This window comes from Myotis yumanensis, unplaced genomic scaffold (genome assembly GCF_028538775.1).
Source record: "Myotis yumanensis isolate MYYU_CA2020_CCGP unplaced genomic scaffold, mMyoYum1.0.hap1 SCAF_14, whole genome shotgun sequence".
NCBI classification, from domain to species: Eukaryota; Metazoa; Chordata; class Mammalia; order Chiroptera; family Vespertilionidae; genus Myotis; species Myotis yumanensis.
This window is the reverse complement of record NW_027223765.1, coordinates 54,319,234-54,325,233: the sequence shown is the minus strand read 5'-3', so window position 1 is coordinate 54,325,233 and position 6,000 is coordinate 54,319,234. Positions and strand designations below refer to the sequence as shown.

The following is a 6,000-nucleotide window of genomic DNA, read 5'->3' as shown; positions in this document are numbered from 1 at the left end:
TAACTGGCAATTACTGTAAGGATGATTTTTGTGTCTTTAAAAAATCTTAAACAGTATCAAAATATATCCTAAATGTCTTACAATATTTCTATATTCAGATAACAGATATGCTACCCTGTTTTTGAGTTTATATTGGGGCTTATACTCTTGAACTTTGCAACTTAATCCCTTAAAGTACTTGTAAGCTATTGCTTTTATACATATCCATGTTACCTTTTAGCAAACAAAGATCTTTTAACAAGATAGGATGGAAATTAAAAGTATCTTCTTAATACTTACTTTTTTTCAAAACAAACAGAACACACACAAAAACCCCAAATGCTTCAGTATTCCAATTGCAATGCAGAGAATTTATTCTAGTGCTGTCCAGAATTTATTCATCATACTGCCCCACTCCCTAGTAAGATACATTTAATTTTAGAATCCTCAATCTCTCTACATAAAAGCCTAAGCAACCAAACGACTAGTCACTATGATGTGCACTGACCACCAGGAGGCAGCCACTCAATGCAGGAGCTGCCCCTTGGTGGTTAGTGCACTCGCACAGCTCCACAGCTAACCTCCCCACTCCCCCCCGTGCCCCTCCCACCCCTGTCAGCCTCAATCGCTGGCCAGGCCAAGGGACCCCACCTGTGCACGAATTTGTGCACTGGGCCTCTAGTAGTAAATAAGAGGTGTGAACAAAAAAGGGACTATGTAGAAAACTGGACAAGCTCAGGGGCTACTCGGCATGCCTGATGAGCCCGGTGAATGAGTAACCACATGGTGGTGTGGTCATAAATTCCTAACTGGGTAGGTCATAATGGTAGTCATGCCTGTAGTTTCCTTAGCAAAGGGGTTATCTTTGTCTTAAGTGAGCCCTGTGCTTTGGTGTTTTTTAAATTGAATTAGTTGGGATAACATTGGTTAATATAAATTTCAGGTGTACATGTTTATAATACATTATCTGTATATTGTGTACTCAACTTGAATTACCATATAGTTGACCCATTTGGCCTCTCATCCTCTCCTCACTGCCTTTCTCTCTGGTTAACTACCATACTGTTGTCTGTGTCTGTGAGTTTGTTTGTTCATTTGTTGCTGACCCAGGGCACATTGAGGAGTTTGGTTAGTAAATGGTTTGCATATTACCCTATTCCATAAAAAATTCAGGAATACATGATCGATCCCAAGGAATTTGAAAAGGGATTGTATACCTGCACTTAATCTTTAAATCAATATTTTGAAGTCGATGCCATTATCGGCTTCTTTTATTTTTTATTTTTATTGATTTCAGAGAGAGAAACATCAATGATGAGATAGAATCATTGATCGGCTCCCTCCTGCACACTCCCTACTGGGGACCAAGTCTGCAACCCAGGCATGTGCCCTTGACTGGAATTGAACCCAGGACCCTTCAGTCCACAGGCTGATGCTCTATCCACTGAGCCAAACCAGGCAGTGGTTCTCAACCTGTGGTTCGCGACCCCTTTGGCGGTCGAACGACCCTTTCACAGGGGTCGCCTAAGACCATCCTGCATATCAGATATTTACATTACGATTCATAACAGTAGCAACATTACAGTTATGAAGTAGCAACGGAAATAATTTTATGGTTGGGTCACAACATGAGGAACTGTATTTAAAGGGCCAGAAGGTTGAGAACCACTGAGCTAGGGCTATATATATTTATTGTGGCAAACCAGCTTGTTAAAAAAATTATTTTAGCCGAAACCAGTTTTGCTCAGTGGATAGAGCGTCAGCCTGCGGACTGAAAGGTCCCAGGTTCGATTCCGGTCAAGGGCATGTACCTTGGTTGCGGGCATATCCCCAGTGGGAGGTGTGCAGGAGGCAGCTGATCGATGTTTGTCTCTTATCGATGTTTCTAACTCTCTATCTCTCTCCCTTCCTCTCTGTAAAAAATCAATAAAATATATAAAAAAATTATTTTAAATGGCTGCAATTCATTTGAATCAACTAACAGGAAAGCTACACTTCCTGTGCATAACAAAAATAGGATGGTGGCAAGTAAGTTCAGAAAAGCATTTTCAAAAATTACTATCCTGCCTAGCAAGTGTGGCTCAGTGGTTGAGCATCAACTTATGACCCAGGAGGTCACGGTTGTGGGTTCGATCCCCAGTGTAGGGCGTGCAGGAGGCCACCAATTGATTCTCATCATTGATGTTTCTATCTCTCCCTCTCCCTTCCTCTCTGAAATCAATAAAAATATTAAAAAGAAATTACGGTCCTTATTGGTAAGGGGTGGGCAAAGTATGAAATAGGCCAAGTCCTTTACATGAAGAGTAAATGAATTAATACCGTAAAGTGATTCAGAACAATTACTGGCCCCTGTCAAATACCATGTGTTTTTGTGTTATTTGAAAAAAGTCCAGATAACATTCCTAATTTAGCAGGTTATTAACGGAACTTGTAGCACCTAAAAACTTATTTTAAAAGCATGTAAGCCTTTGGAGATGTGGACAGACGAGAGCAGAGCAAGGACGATGGGCCAGGTACAGAAGGTCACCGGTGGAAAGCCCCGGGGGCCTAGCAGAGGACAATGCCAGGGTGGGACCTGGCCCTCAGGGTGACATTTCCTCCCCTAGCATTTGCTGGTCATGCTTTTTGGACCCGACCTTTCCTCCCTAGAGATAACATTTAGGCCTCAGTTATATTTCAGCTCCAGGCTCAGGAAAGCAGCCAAACCAGACAAGTGACCCCAGGGCTGACCTCAGGACCAGCTGCATTAAATAATGACCCCTCTCCAGGCTCCGACCCATTCATCAGTGGAGACCCCGACCCTGAAAGGATACCCCTGGAAAGCTGCTGAATATGCCATTGAGATCTTCCCTGGGACCGCCCCTAAAATCTCACCCTTAGAACCCTTAGGATGGAGGGCTCAGTGCCTCTCCCTCCCAGGAGCACAGGGAGCCTGTCCCCCAACCCCCCACCCCCCAACCCCCCCTAGCAGGCGCCTTACCATCACCTTCCTCACTCCCAAGCTCCAAGGCCCCTTCCTTTATCTCAGTAACTGGTTTCCTAAGCCCATCTCTTCTAGGAATTACTTTTTCCACCTCTGTGATTTACCAAATAAATGTTTCTCTAATTTGGGTCTTGGCTCTGATTTCTTTCTTAGCCAGAATTCAGGTTACCAAGGTTGCTGAACCCAGGTCCAGTCAGACCCCACCAGTCTAACACCCGGTGCCCTTCCGCTGCCCACAACAGAAATAAACTGGTGTTTCCTGTAATCGTATTACTTAACACTGGTGACTTTCTGTGCATAAGGTTACTTTGTGTCAGCCTTCATGTAACCCGAAATCTGTTCAAGTTGAGTCAGTATTGATCAACTCTAGTATGCTCTATACCAGTGGGGTAAATGGGGGTTCAAAAAATGATACAATAAAACAGAGTTAAAATAATTATAACAAAATGGTAAAGGTTAAACTCCACAGGCAGCATTTGAACTTGGCGAGTTTCTGATAGTAGGGAGAGAGGCAACTGTACTGTATACAGTGTGAGTGAACCCCAGAAATCTCACCACCAGAAAGGGCCAGCTCTGACAGCCAGGGGGGGCACTTCGGTCTAATCCAGGGAACAGCAAACCCGCCTCCGTGCCACGCAGCCAGGTGAACAGAGCCGGTTTCCCACTGCTCGTCCCGGAGTCCCGCGCTCTCCCAGCTCTGCGGAGCCCGCACCCCGACCCCGCCGGCAGCGCCCCGCCTCTCGGGCCCTCGCCCCGCCTCCCCGCCCCCCGCCTCCCCGCCTCCCCGCCCCCTCGCCTCCCCGCCTCCCCGCCCCGCCTCCCCGCCCCCCGCCTCTCCGCCCCGCCTCCCCGCCTCCCCCCGCCTCCCCGCCCCCCGCCTCCCCGCCCCCCGCCTCTCCGCCCCGCCTCCCCCTGCCTCCCCGCCCCCCGCCTCTTCGCCCCGCCTCCCCGCCTCTCCGCCTCTCCGCCTCCCCGCCCCCCGCCTCCCCGCCTCCCCGCCCCCCGCCTCCCCGCCTCCCCGCCCCCCCGCCTCCCCGCCCCCCGCCTCCCCGTCCCCCGCCTCCCCCCGCCTCCCCGCCCCGCCTCCCCGCCCCGCCTCCCCGCCCCCCGCCTCTCCGCCCCGCCTCCCCGCCCCGCCTCCCCGCCCCCCGCCTCTCCGCCCCGCCTCTCCGCCCCGCCTCCCCCTGCCTCCCCGCCCCCCGCCTCTCCGCCCCGCCTCCCCGCCCCCCACCTCTCCGCCCCGCCTCTCCGCCCCGCCTCCCCCTGCCTCCCCGCCCCCCGCCTCTCCGCCCCGCCTCCCCGCCCCCCACCTCTCCGCCCCGCCTCCCCGCCCCCTCACCTCCCCGCCCTGCCTCTCCACCTCCCCGCCCCGCCTCCCCGCCCCCTCACCTCCCCGCCCCGTCTCCTCCCCGTCCCGCCTCCCCGCCCCGCCTCTCCGCCTCCCCCCGCCTCCCCGTCCCGCCTCCCCGCCCCGCCTCTCCGCCTCCCCCCGCCTCCCCGTCCCGCCTCCCCGCCCTGCCTCTCCACCTCCCCGCCCCGCCTCCCCGCCCCCCCGCCTCCCCGCCCCGTCTCCTCCCCGTCCCGCCTCCCCGCCCCGCCTCCCCGTCCCGCCTCCCCGCCCCGCCTCTCCGCCTCCCCCCGCCTCCCCGTCCCGCCTCCCCGCCCTGCCTCTCCACCTCCCCGCCCCGCCTCCCCGCCCCCCCGCCTCCCCGCCCCGTCTCCTCCCCGTCCCGCCTCCCCGCCCCGCCTCTCCGCCTCCCCCCGCCTCCCCGCCCCGCCTCCCCGCCCCGCCTCCGTGCCCGCGTGGGCTGGCGGAGCGGGGCTCCCTGGCGCCCCCTGGCCCGGGCGGCGCGGTTTCCGCTGAGCCGCAGTAGCGAGCGCTGACTCCCTCCTCCTGAGCAGCGGCCTCTCCTCCGGCTGAGCCCCGACTCCCCGGCTCAGGTGGGACTCGCCCCGGGACCCGCGGCGCCTTCCTCCCCCTCCCCTTCCTTCCTTCCCTTCCCGCGGCGGCCGGGCTGCGCGCCCCCGGTCCCAGCGCCTGGTCTCCCGGCGCGGCTCCCGGCCCCGGGCGCTTGGCCCCTTCTGGGCGCGGGCGGCGCCGCGTGGCCCTCGGGCGCGCGGGGGACCTGCCGGCGGGGGCGGCGTGCGGGGCAGGTGCGGGCGGCCCAGGATCTCGGAGTCCCCGGGGCAGCCCCGCGGGGCCCGGGTGTGGAGCCGAGCGCGGCAGGGCGGCCGCTAAGGGCGCTCGCGCCGACTCCTCCGCGCTGGTCCCCGTTGACGTTCCAGCCGAGCTGGCGGCCTCTCCGTCGGGCAGCCAGGCCGCTCCCCGGCCATCTGCCGCCGCCAGGCTTCGGGCACCGCGGGGCGAGCGCTCGGGGGTCACTGTGCAGATGCGTGTAGCTGCCCGTTGGTCCACTGCATCCTGCACGCTTCCCCGTCTGCTGGGAGCATCGCCCCCGCCCACCCACTGCGCCCCGTCCGCCGCGGTGTTTCCTCTCTCATCGTCTCCTAGGCTTTTCCGTTTTCTCTTGCCTCCTCTTAGGCTTTGGAAATCCACTCGGGCTGCAGGAGTGGAGGGAGCCGGCCGCTTTGTGCTGAAGGAAAAAGTAGCTCAGCTGCTAAAGCTTCCATCTGCCCGGGAAGGGCCCCCACCCCTCCCCGGGGGCCTTGCGGGAGGACTCCACACCCAAAGTCCTCCCCCCGGGCCCTGGGGTGTGCCTTCTGCACCAGCAGCCACCTGCCTCTAGCTTATGCAAGTGGGTGCGTGCCCTCTGCAAAAGCCAGGCTTCTGATCTGTGATCCGTGGGTTTAGTTATGGCTAGAGCTCGGTCCAGGACAATACACGTGGATAACCAAAGGGCAGGAGGACTTGGTCACAACAATGACCTTATTTCTGGGGAGGATGAGTCAAAGGAATGGATGTCCGGTCTCTTGCACAGGGAGGCTCAAGTCCAGTCCTAGTGTGACTCAGTGAGTGGGTTACCAGGCTGAGAGCCGGCAAGTTGTTTGCTGCTAGGAATGCTTATCCGCCTGTACCC

The 6,000-nt window shown here is 57.2% G+C and overlaps 1 protein-coding gene across 1 annotated transcript in view; it reads left to right on the top strand.

Moving 5' to 3' along the window:
* The first annotated feature begins 4,868 nt into the window (after positions 1-4,868).
* EOGT (EGF domain specific O-linked N-acetylglucosamine transferase) overlaps positions 4,869-6,000 on the top strand; it is a 54,466-nt gene continuing 53,334 nt past the window's right edge. Inside the window, exon 1 of the mRNA XM_070390978.1 lies at positions 4,869-4,903. The gene's annotated coding sequence lies outside the window, so the exon portion shown is untranslated. The remainder of the gene's footprint in view (positions 4,904-6,000) is intronic.